This window comes from Oryctolagus cuniculus, chromosome 1 (assembly GCF_051225735.1).
Source record: "Oryctolagus cuniculus isolate XC-2025 breed Fujian yellow rabbit chromosome 1, ASM5122573v1, whole genome shotgun sequence".
In the NCBI taxonomy this organism is placed as follows: Eukaryota; Metazoa; Chordata; class Mammalia; order Lagomorpha; family Leporidae; genus Oryctolagus; species Oryctolagus cuniculus.
In genome coordinates this window covers 51,017,674-51,030,049 of record NC_142867.1, presented here as the reverse complement: position 1 = coordinate 51,030,049, position 12,376 = coordinate 51,017,674, and the positions used below count along the sequence as shown (strand labels likewise).

At 39.8% G+C, this 12,376-nt stretch overlaps 1 long non-coding RNA gene across 1 annotated transcript; it reads left to right on the top strand.

The window, feature by feature from the left end:
- Positions 1–487: 487 nt before the first annotated feature.
- On the top strand, positions 488–6,190 carry LOC138849461 (uncharacterized). The gene is made up of 4 exons (XR_011388311.2): positions 488–618; positions 3,733–3,870; positions 5,343–5,455; positions 6,094–6,190. It is a non-coding gene; the product is annotated as an uncharacterized LOC138849461 (long non-coding RNA).
- Positions 6,191–12,376: the final 6,186 nt, after the last annotated feature.

Below are 12,376 nucleotides of genomic sequence, written 5' to 3'. Positions count from 1 at the left end.
TGTCATTTGCTTCCTTGCAGCCTAGGACTAGACTTTCTGTTTCTTTGCTGGTTGTCAAGGGGGAAGCAACCTTCAGGTTCTGGAGGCTTCTTTCTGGTCCTTGCAAACAGGCCCCTGTATCCCAGAGGCAGCAACAGAATCTCAGGTTCTTGTTATGCTTGGAATCTTCAGTCTTCCCCTTTGTTGCACCTCTCTTCTTACTCTGAAGTTGCTTATCTCTGCTGAAGGAAGAGAGACCCTCTGCTTTGAAAGACTCATGCAATTAGAGTGGCCTCATCTGCAGGCTTCCCTATATTCCTGTTTTAAAGTTCAGTAGCCTTAATTATATCTGCAGACTCCCTTTGGCCATACAATGAGTGTAACTTATTCACCATCCCAGGCATTAGGCTGTGTGCTCCTTTGGGGAGTGGTCATTTTTCTTCCTACCACATGGTAAAAGAATTATTTATTTGGAAATATTTTTCAAGAGTAAAGGGAAAGTAACACCTTCAGATTAACAATAGCTAAGATAATTTGTCATCAAACCACTGCCATTCTAATGATTGTTTTAAGTAGAGGAAACCTCTAGAAGGAGGGTTTGCGATGCAAGAAGGAAAGAAAAAGTAAAGAAAGTGACAGGTATGTGGATACATCATAGTAAATGTTGTATAAAACAGTAGTAGGAGTGTTTTATGGATTTAAAAAATAAGATTAATTGAAAGTATCTGATGAAAAGACTGTACAGGTTGGGTGGAGTGCATGGGTTCTGGGTCTTGTATGCATTGTTTGAATACAAAGGGGCTTCCAGTGAAGGATGTGCTTGAGACCGAAGACCTCTGCACTTGTCTGTGTTAGGTTTAGGGATCAAAGTTAATGAAACTTACAAAGGCCTCTTTCTGGAATAATTTGCAACATAGGAATATTTTGAATAATATGCAAAACTGTAAGATGCTGCTGCTAGGGTTCTGTATGAGAAGATTTTTAAACATTTTAAAGTACAATTCAAATTTCTTTGGGAATTATTAGACTAGTCCCCTTTTATTTTACAAGAGTCACTTTTAGTAAATTGTATTCTTGGGAGGATTTTAAAATTCATGTTTCAATTATTTATTGGCATAAAGATTTTATACTTTCTCCTTATGATCTTTTAAATTCTATTGAATCCAAATTAAGTCCCATTCCTCATTTCTAGTATCTTTTGTATTGATCATGTGTGCCAGATGTTTGTAGATTGTATTAGTGTATTCAAAGAACTTATTCATGACTTTTGTACTGTTTTAGGTTCTAATGTTTAAATAATTTTTTAATCTATCATTTGGTAGACAATTCAGGTATATGTTTTTTTAATTTCTTTTTTCTTTAATTTTATCTCTCTGTATTCTTTTATTTTAGCATTTTTTTTCCCAATCAGCATAGTAAAATGTATCTAAAACTTAGAAGTGCGTGAAATCCTTTGTCTAAATGCAATTTTCTGAGTCTTGTGATTCTCTCAGGTGAGAAGTTTCTGGAGGTCCTCGTAGGAACAAAGTTCATCAGGCCAGAGAACATGAGCAGATTTTTGCTCGAGTTTTGATGTGACTTCCAGGATGAGGGCTGTTCCACCAGAATACAAGGGCTAATATCAAAATGCTTCTTAGTTGTGGAGAAAAAGTGATCTACCCAAGAATTAGTTTTATTTTTATGAAAAGTTATTTGTATTTTTCTAGAATGTAATAAAACATTAAATTCTCCTCTAGAATGAGACCAAGAACAGAGCAATTTGTGTACAGCTTCTAAAATTATTTATCTATAAACAAATGGAGTCTAACTCATAGTCTCATGGTAATATAAGGTATACTCATTTTATTCAGAGGAAAAGAGAAATGTCATACATCTGTATGTAATTAATAAGAGGATGAGGTACTCCAACAGTAACAGAGGGTTAAAAGGGACATTAAGCCTATTGTTCTTCAATTGAACATCATCTAATGCTCCTCAAAGCTGGTGTGATGATTTTAACTCTGTATATAAGCATTTTTAGGCACATTTATGCTGTTAAGAGCAGAAGAAAGAAATACCAGTTTCCGCTTATATCACACTCAAAGCTAAAAGCAGCGTCTTTCCAATTTTTGGCAAAGAGATACCATCAGGGTTCAAATAAAAGTAAGAATTTTATAAGCTGGTTCAGATTTCTGTAGAACCAGGGGAAGTTCCACATAGTTTGCATCGTATGTGCATAATGTCTTTGACAATGATATGGAATTTTGGAATATGGAGAATAAATGGGTAGATATCACCAACAGGAACATTGATCACTGTTCCTTAATGAGATGCACCAGGACCCAGAAAAGAGGAAGATTTTTATTTTTCAAGGCATGCTTAGGATGAAGGGAAGCCCTTGTCCAGCCTTTATTCTGGGCACACACATTGTAAAAGGAAAGTTTGGATTTGAAGCCAACTTCAGTGAGATAACAGTCATTCACAGGGGGTGTGTCAAAGAAGGAATGTGGATAGCAGTCATCAAGGAAGCATTGAAATAGACAAAGGCAGCAGAGGATTCATATACTCCAGATGTTCCTTAGGAGGTGGTGGAAGCATTCTGCATTCTCCAGATCAGTTCTTGACTCACACTTTGAATTGTGAATTGAAGGGGCACATCACATTGTGTTCATCTTCAATCAGGGATGGGATTCAAGCAATGGATGATATGATATGCTCTGAAAAAGCCTCTTGGCACAGTAGTCACAATCTGGCAGGGACACACACCAGAATAAAAACTTTTCTAGATGCTTTGGAAACTGCCCTGGCCTTCATAGTGGTCTGTGAGCAAATTTCAGGTCACTTACAGACTTTCTGATCATGTCCATCAGGTTGGGGATGGATCACAGAATTTTACAAGGAGTAAGCTATGAAAGGCAAATAAAACTGTTCTTAGATGGGTAGAACTAGTGGTCAGAAGAAAGGAAAATATCTTCCTTATATATCTTGGTTGCTATCACAGATTATGTGGTATCTAATTAGAAGACACATTCTTATGTTCACCCTACTGGTCTATAAGGATGCATTATGATACTTGTGCCCAATATTAGTGAGCAATGAGAGGCTTCAGCATATACAGCAATCGGGAAATTGGAGCCCTGTTCATCATGAAGTAGAAGAGGTTTCAGAAGGCAGGTATTTTTTTTCCTCCATGCATTTCAAGATGCTCAACTTCACATCCGATCCACTCTCCTAACTACTTCACATGTGTTTTGCAAGTAACTTTAGAAAAGGAAGATTTCATGATTGGATTGAAGATGGAGGATAGTAAGACACTCAGAGATGATGAGGTTTGTCCTACATCCCCAGTCCCTGTTAATCAGTGAAGCAAAAAATATAATGCTTTTTGCCTGTAATTTTCATTTCTTTGTGTTTTAGATTCTATCTAGCATCTAATATCTAATTTTTATCTAATTCTATCTAGTATCACTTTTTCTTGTACCTGAAGAATTTGTTTTAACGTTTCTTGTAACAGGCATCAGACAGTATTGCATTATATTAGCTTTTGACTGTAAAAGCATTTGTTGTAGGATATGGAATTTAATTAATTAATCAGCTAGTTAATTTTTGAAGGTGGGGGGGAGAGAGATTGACAGACAGACGGGGAGAGACAGAGAATGATCCAATGGTTCATTCCCCTAATGCTAGTAATTGCCCTGGGTTGGGTCAGGCTGAAGCCAGGAGCCTTAATGCAATCCAGGTTGGCCCACTGAGTCATCTCCTGCTGTCTCCCAGGCTGTGCTTGAGCAGAAAGCTATAATCAGAAGCAAAGCTGGGACTTGAATGTAGGAGCTCTGATATGGAATGCCAGCATCCAAAGCAGCATCTGAACCACTATGCCAAATGGCTACCCTGGACACAGAATTTTGGTTGGTAGGTTTTTGTCCCCATGTCCTAAAAACCATTTTTGTTTCACTGTCTTCTGGCTTTCGTGTGTGTGTGTGTGTTTTCTGATGAAAAGTCTGCTATCATTCTTATCTGTGCTCCTCTGTGTATAACAAATTTTGTATTTCTAGCAGTTAAAATTTTTTTCTCTATCATTTGTCTTAAGCTATTAGATTGTGATATTCCATGATGTGCTTTCTTATATGATTATGGTGATATGAATTATTTCCTCTTCTTGGGTATATTTGTTATTTTTATAAGTTTGAAAATATTTTGGTCATTATTTGAGTTCTTTGGTTTACACATTCTCCTCTCATTCAAGTACTCTACTTGTATATTGGGTTGCTTGAAATATCCTAGAGCTCATTCATATTCTGTTCATTTTTTTCCCAGTTTTTGTTAAAATTTTTGTTTTATTTTTTATAATTTCTACTATTATATCTTTAAGTTCACTAATCTTTTCTTCTGCAATATCTAATCTGTTAATGACGTATAAATATATGCTCAGCTTTATCTTTAAGGTGTTCAGTTTGGATCTTTTTTTAATAAAAGATTTTATTTATTTGAGAGTGAGAGTTACAGACAGAGGGAGAGACAGAGAGAAAGGTCTTCAATCCACTGGTTCACTTCCCAAATAGCTGCTACAGCGAGAGCTCAGCCAATCAGAAGCCAAGTGCTTCTTCCAGGTCTCCAGGATCCAAGTACTTGGGCCGTTTTCCACTGCTTTCCCAGGCTATTAACAGGGAGCTGGATTGGAAGAGGAGCATCCAGGACATGAACTGGTGTCAATATGGGATGCTCACGCTGCAGGCAGAGACTTAGCCTACTATGCCACAGGGTTGGCCCTAGTTTGAATCTTTGAAAAATGTCTGTCATATCTTTGTATGCTCTATCTTCTTAATTTAACATGTTCTACCTTCTTGAACATATGGATCATAAATAGTAACTAATATTCTCCGAGACAAAACTACCATCTGCAGTATTTTGTGATCAGTTGCTGTTGTTTTTCTTATAATGGGTCTTAGCTTCATACGTCTTTAAGTACCTGATTATTATTGTTTGTTTGCAAGCAGTATGGATTTTACTTCTTAAGAACTGGATATTTTTATATTCCTGCATACATTTGTGAGCTTTGTGCTAGGATGCAGTAAAGTTATTTTGAAACAATTTCATCTTTCAAGGGTTGTTTTTATTTGTTGTTAGGGAGAACCAGAGTAGCCATTAGTCTGTGTATACATTTTTTCCCACTAAGGCATGAGTGCTTTTCTGAACACTGTGTATCCAATGTCTTATGAATTATAAGATGTTTTCCATTCTTGTAAGAAGGAATACGGAATATTCTTGGCCTTGTGTGAGCACTAGGTATTATTTACTATAATCCTTTTGAGTAGTTCTTCCCCTAGCTCTAATGTATGCACACATGCACACGTTACCCTCTCTTCTCTGTTTTTCCATCCTAGGAATTCAAGTGCCTTGGATTCTCAGTCCCAACTTCATCTTCTTAATTCAGGCAGACCACTGGGATCTGCCTGCCTTTTACCTCCCTAAACTGTGGAATGGCAACACTCCTCAGGTAGTGGTGTGGAGCTATCAGAAGTCTCTCTTTGTTTTTCCTTTCTCAGACAATTTATTATCCTACATCAACTGATGAGCAGGTCATACCTTGGTGTATAAGGACTGTTTGTATTTAGCCAAACAGAAGCAATGTTGCAGATAAAATAGTTGTTATGATATCAAGGAGTCAAATACTGTAAGTTTCAAGGTATCTATTGTTCCTATCAGAATTGGTCAAGTTATCTGATTATTCAGCGTCTGTCTGTTATGTTTCACTCAGTCAGTCACAACAGTGGTCATTGAAGCTGAAATAACATACACTATGGGAGTTTTTCTTACAGCTTTAGTTTCTTGAAAATATGCTGTTTGGAAGTAAGAATTATCCTAAATACCTACATTAGCAACTTCAAATTGGTATTAAAAATGTAACATCTGTTATTCATACAGAGAAATACAGAGTAATCTGCAATTTTTATATTTTTGCATTCATTTGAATCTGAATTCCTTATAATAAAATATCCTAATTAACCTGCCATCATTGCTTGTGAAACAATGAAAGTGTACTCAGTATGTCAACAATTTTGTCTTCAACGGTATATGTATTTCATTAGCAGTTATTATTCTATCAATACAGTAATCCTTTTTTTTCTGTTCCAGGTGCTCAAATATTCAGTTATCCTTTTGGAATGGGTACTTTGATGAAAATTTTGCTTGTTTAATTTAAAGTAGCTTATTAAATACCCAATCATTCACAGCTCTGAGATGTCATGATTCTTTGACGTGTCGTGAGCGTCTTCTGAGACACTACGACTTCCTAACCTGTAATCAAATGGCCAAGGTCTCCCTGCTCTCTTTAGGCACTTATAGTATAAGGCTTTCAATGTTTCCATTTCCTGGAAGCCTTTTCCCCCCTTCTGTGGCAGCATTCTGGTGCTTTATTTTTTCCCTGCCTGTGGCCGATTGGTATTTGGATATCTTCTGGTTTTGGTGTCCCTTTCTTCCAGAATGACATGGAAATTTGTTCAATAATGGAAAGGAGGACCCTACTATGGAAAGAAGATGGTTTGCGTGGATAAGTGAAATATCTGCTGAACAGTATCCCATGGAAAATCATTTAGTTTGTCTCTGTCATTCGAGTCTTTGTTGATCAACCCTGTGGAAATCAAAGTTTTACCTATAAATCTAAGACATGTGGCTTTCCGTGACTAAAAAGAAACAAACAAAATAAAACCTTCTGCTCAAGTTGGCCTTGCAAACCAATGTAGGACTTGATCACATGACAAGTTCTAATGTAGAACATGTCATTTCTTACCGAGGAAGGTTTTCATTGCAGCACCTGCTGCCCAGGTTCACTGTCTTTCTTTCTCCATGCTCACTCTTCCAAAGAGACTTAAATTGGTTGGATCAGGGCTATTGGTTGCACAATTCCCAGGGGGCATGGTTCACATTACAGTGTAGGTAAACATGCTCTCTGGCATTATCCCATCCTACATCCTTGGAACTTACTATTTTCAAACTCCCCAGACCAAGTTGTATGTATGTATCTATAGAATTTTATGAGTCATTCTGTCTGGTTTTTGTATATTTAATTGTCCCTGAGGTCTTCTTCAAGAGGAATGATCTAGATTTTTCAGTGTTAGTGTTTCCATTATTGTGAAATTCTTTACCAAACATTTACACACAAACCCTTTTCATGATTTCCCATCTCCAGCAGGGTTTTTTCCTGTGCTACTATGGTCATCCTCATTTCGGAGAGTGACAATTCCCTCCATCCATCCTTTTACCCTAGATTGAAAACTTTGCATTAAAACTCAATTCTTCCTTTCTGTTCCAATGCATAACCCACAAAACTATTTATCTCCAACTTCCATTTCAAAATATATCCTAGCTCTTTTGGGCATAATTTTTCTTTACCACATTTGTGATGAAACTTATAAATGGCAACCAAAACAGATTGTTTGAGAGCTGGGTAGGAGCTAATATTCAAAGAAGAAGTAAGTTTGATAATGCTGAAATTATTCCAGCTCAAGAACAAACATAAGAAGTTTGCAATTTATTTTAAAAAGAAAGTGTAGCATTGATACAGACAATCCAAGGAGCCTTGGGCCCACTACCTGAGGGCATATACGCATGTGGGGTCACACCCTAGTTCCAAAGGTCACACCCAGGAATGCCAGGCTACTGTGGTATGCTCCTGATCAGAGAGGGCTGCCTGACTTTGAGTTCTACTCAGTCTGACAATGTTTGTCTTCAAATTGGCCCAGTATATTTACACTTATTGCGACCATTCATTTCTGTCACCTCATTTTGTGCTTTCTGTGTATCTTGACTTTTGTTTCTTTTTATCTTCTTTCATGTCTGTTTTTGAATTGAGTATTTTTCCAGTTGATTCTTATCATCCAGTGGTCTCATGTTGAGATAGAGAAGCCACAGAATAAAAGCAGCCCGAGGAAGAGTTACCCTGGATAGGTGTCTAGACTGGCAGCCAATTTTGCAGAAGTGAGAAATCCACATTTGTTGCATTAAGCCCTTGGCATTTCAGGGGTGCTTGTCATTGCCATATAACCCTGCCGAGGCTAACACACATACTTTCGTAAGTACTTTAAAGTCAATATTTAATAAAATACTTATAATTTAATGAATATAGATAAAAATCAATTATCAAATTAATTTAGAAGACCCACACTCAAAATTTCTAACAATGCAAACCAATAGAGTTTCAGCTAGGACTTGGGTGTAAGTCAGTCCTGACTGACTTCTACCAGTTTGAATGGTATTGAAAATTTATATACTGATCTAATGACCTTATGTAGGGCCCATTGAAGAGTGATTGGGACAGAGATAAGTGGGCATTCATTATAGTCAAATAGATGGGACTCAGCCAAGAGATGGGCCTGCTGATTCCAGCTTTGCTTTGTATCACTGTTGAACCTGACCCTATGTGTTGGTGTGGGATCCCCAGAGGCAATGAACATTCCTTGAGACAGGGATTATGGTGTCTCTTTCCTCATCCCAGTATACCAGGCCTGTGAATGATCAGAAAGCACTTGTTGCATTGAGCCCAAAACAGCTTTCCACTTCAGCTGAAGTTCTTGACAACTGCTACTCCCTCCGGCCCTCACTACCTTGACACACACCTTTGGCCTGGGGGCCTGCCAAACAAGACCCAGGGGACACAGTTTTCTAAGAAAAGCTGACTTCTCCAGCAGGGGGGATTTGCCAGCCAGCGGGATGTCATGCGAGACAGATTGCAGACGCCTCGCCTCCGTGGCCATCAGAATCAGAAATGCTTGCCTGCCAATCAGCATTACGGTGAAGAGCTGTGACATGACAGTTGTCTGACTTGTGTTAATACGTTCTAATCTTGCAAACTAATTTTGTTCCCCCACTTGGCCATCCCTGCATTGTGTTTGGTCTGCCAGGGCTGGCACCATCCATCAATCTTAGTTAGTGGCCCGCTCCTTCTACCCTACAGCTGAGAGTGTCTCTGGTCCCACCGAGACACCCATAACCCCCTCCCAAAGCTTCCTTTGCAATCAGCTCTGTAAGAATGTGGTCATCTGGTTCAGAACAAAGATGCATGTCCTTGTCTATGAGGCCTGACAAGATGCCCATTGTCTGAGAATGTTTTTTAGGATGGCTTTTCTCCGCGAAAAATTCCCCATGGTATAAGGAGGGCGTTCATTGTGGGCCTGGCTGTCATTTATGAGGCAGTGAAACATGTTAAATTTGTTAGTGTCAAACTCCCTGACCTCTCTTTGGGCTTAGCTCCCCATCTGGATGCACAGTTCTGGGCTACATGATCTCCAAGGTATTTCTTGTCTCTGAAAATTGATTAGTCAGTCCATCAATCTCCAGCTATTGATTCCTACAAGCCTGCTAATAGCAATTCTTTGGGTTCCATTTAGGTTACCAAATTAACATTTTTTGGGGAGATATGGGATGTTATAAACCTGTTGAGAATATGATGAAAAATACAGAAACTTTCTCCCATGAAAAATGCACTAACATTACAACTTGTATTCAAACTTCCTCTTGTTTGTAAGGCTTACAACCTGTCTCCAGGTTGAGAAGCTAATTTCAATTTGTGTCTTGATTTTGTTGCTCACACTTGCATCTCCTGTATTTTTAAGCTGATTTGCCAATTTAAAATCATTGCTTTTATTTTTCTCAAATTTTTGTTTAACATTTCAAAACTGCATAAAAAACAAAAGACATGTCCGATGAATATCCGTGTATCTTTCAGCTTGATTCATCAGATGGTGCAGTTGCGTCTTCCTCTCTCCTCTTTCTTTTTCCTCCCCTCCTTAAATCTCTCCATTTTCCATCTTTTTCTACTTCCTCCCACCCTCCCTCTCTACCTTCCTTTCTTTCTTCCCTCTTTTCTTCCTCTTCTCCTGAACTATTTGAAAATAGGTTTCAGAGATCATTTAACTACTTTTTCAATGCAGGTAGACTGTACATTTGAAATGGAGCAATAGATGTTTGTCTCTATATGCAAAATCCTCACAGAAAGGAATGGGTTCCCTCTGGGACAACTTCACCCTCAGACCCTCCTCACTGGCCACTGTATCATGGAGTGGAGCCATTCATTGCCCACGGGTGAGGTCATGTTCATCAAAGGTTGACCAAACACTTCTTGTACAAGAAGCCTTATGCTAGAGGCTAGGTCTTTGGAGATGAATGAAATCCAGTCTCTTCCATTTCCTCTTTGCTATTTTGTGGGCTGATAAAACAGTGACCCATGTAATTACAGTAGGAAGCAGATCTGATCGGTACTACATTAGAGTCATAGGTACAGTGCTGTGGAGAAGGAGAAGATAAACACTTCTGCTGGGGATAAGGGTCTGGGGACAGGTTGGCAAAGATATTATTAAAGGATGACTCTTACCCTAACCCTTGGATGTTGGGCCATTTTGTTACAGATTGTGGTGTGAGTTGGCTCGGAGCAAGGTGAGTGTGAGTGATGATGGATTCATTGGGCCATTCTGTATCATTTTTCTCTCCTGTTGGCCTGTCCCTAAATGAATCCATCTTCCACCTCAAGCCTTCTGGGAGTATCCTTGAGAGGACCTGGCACTGTGAGTCATTCCGGGAACTCTTCTCTGTCTTGACTACAAGAGGAGGAGAAGATTCTTTCTGGCTATGTGAAACTTGAGTAAGGACCAGGTAACAGTTTGGCCTCCCTTTCTCACCTGTCTCTTCTTCTTTGGCTTCAGGTAGGGGTTGACTCAGCTGCCTTAGCCAGAACTGCCAGCCCCGCATGTTCACCAGTTGTGAGATCCTTTGGAAACAAGGAGCACCTGTGATTTTCTGATGAGCCACAAGAGGGGGAAGTGTGAACACAAATGAAGGAAGGGAAAAAAAAATCCACAGAAACAAAACCCAGCTGGGAAATGAACATCTTTTCTGAGGCTCTCCTTCCTGGTGCCAAGCTAGCAGTTTCAATCTGTTGTTTCTGTCTGCCTCCCCCGCCCCGGCCCCCCACCCCGCCTCTCTGTCACTGTTCTTTCTCTGCCCCTCTCTCACTTTGTGTCTCACTTTCCCGCTGGAATTTCTCTGGGAAAAATGCAAATTCGTTTTGCTGCCTCGAGGTTCAAGAATCCATCTCACAGTTCCTAGATGGGGAAAGTCTGAGACCTGCGGGGGTTTAACTTGAATCTTAGTGTCTGCCAGTGCGGAATTCTGGGAAGTAAACTCTCTCTTGATAGGGACAAAACAGAAGAGGCTGACAGAAAACCGGTGCCTTTTCACTCACGATAATAATCGCAGCTAACATTTGCATGACATTCACCTTGTGCCAGGTGCTGTTCTGACGCTCTCACAGGCAGACCCCTTCATCCTCCTCTCTGCCCTCTGAGGAAGGTACTGTTCTCATCACCACTTTGCCGATGAGGGATCTGGGCACAGAGATGTCGGCTGTGTTGGCCAACACTGCACGGTGGGTACTGGGTCTGGGATTTGAAGGAGGCAGTCTGGCTTGATGCTCTCTGCTCTGAACCTCTCCATTGTAGCTGGATCCTGACATTAATGAGGGTGTAACATCAGAACAAAGGAGATGCTAGTCCTAATACAGGCTTGCACATTGCAATGATTCCTGGATGCGGTGGTCAGCCCATGGGAGTGTATTTTAAGAGAGATGGTTGTTGCTGAGAGCTTCCTAGAAGAAGGTGCCAAGGGTGCTGGAATCACTTTATTTGAGGACAAAATAGCCTGACGGTGGAGGCCAGGAAAACGGCTCTCGAATAGTTGCATGGACTCTCAGACCTCCCTGTGTCTGGGGGTGCAGCAACTTTTTTCCTAAGGCCTAGGGAGTTCTGCTGAGTAGGGAACTCTCCAGCTTATTTGGGCCAAAGCCATGTGATCTGTCCCAGATGGGTAAGGACCCTGTGATCTGGGGAGGAGACTGACCCATGGCCGCTTGGGCTCCCTTGGCTTCCCATTAGGCTGTCTAATAAGGGAATCTTTTGCAGGGATTATAGGATTCTGACTGTGGGCATCAATGATAAAATTCAATTAGGTTTTCTCAGGTTCTGCTGCAGACAGAGAGGACTATCTTTCCCTTAAAAATATGCTATATTATCACAATGAAATCAAAGCATAGTCAATACAGAAAATTTTGAAATTGCACTAAAATACAAAAAAAAAAACCTAACTTACAGTGTCCTCCACCCTGAGAAAGCCAGTGTAAACACTTCATCCTGATTCTTTTCTTCCTGTGCTCGTTATATCCCTAGCTGCATCCTTGACCATGACCTTGAAAGGAGTCAAAGAAATATCACAGTCCCTTATGAAGCCAAGATTTTATTCAACCTCAAATGAATGTCTATGGTGGAAATATTTTAGAAATTGTTCTGCAAAAAGAGAGTCATGAGGTGATGTCTTCCAGGGCCTTCTCTACAGGGCTGAGATTGATAAGAGGAGAAGAGAACGGCCCAGC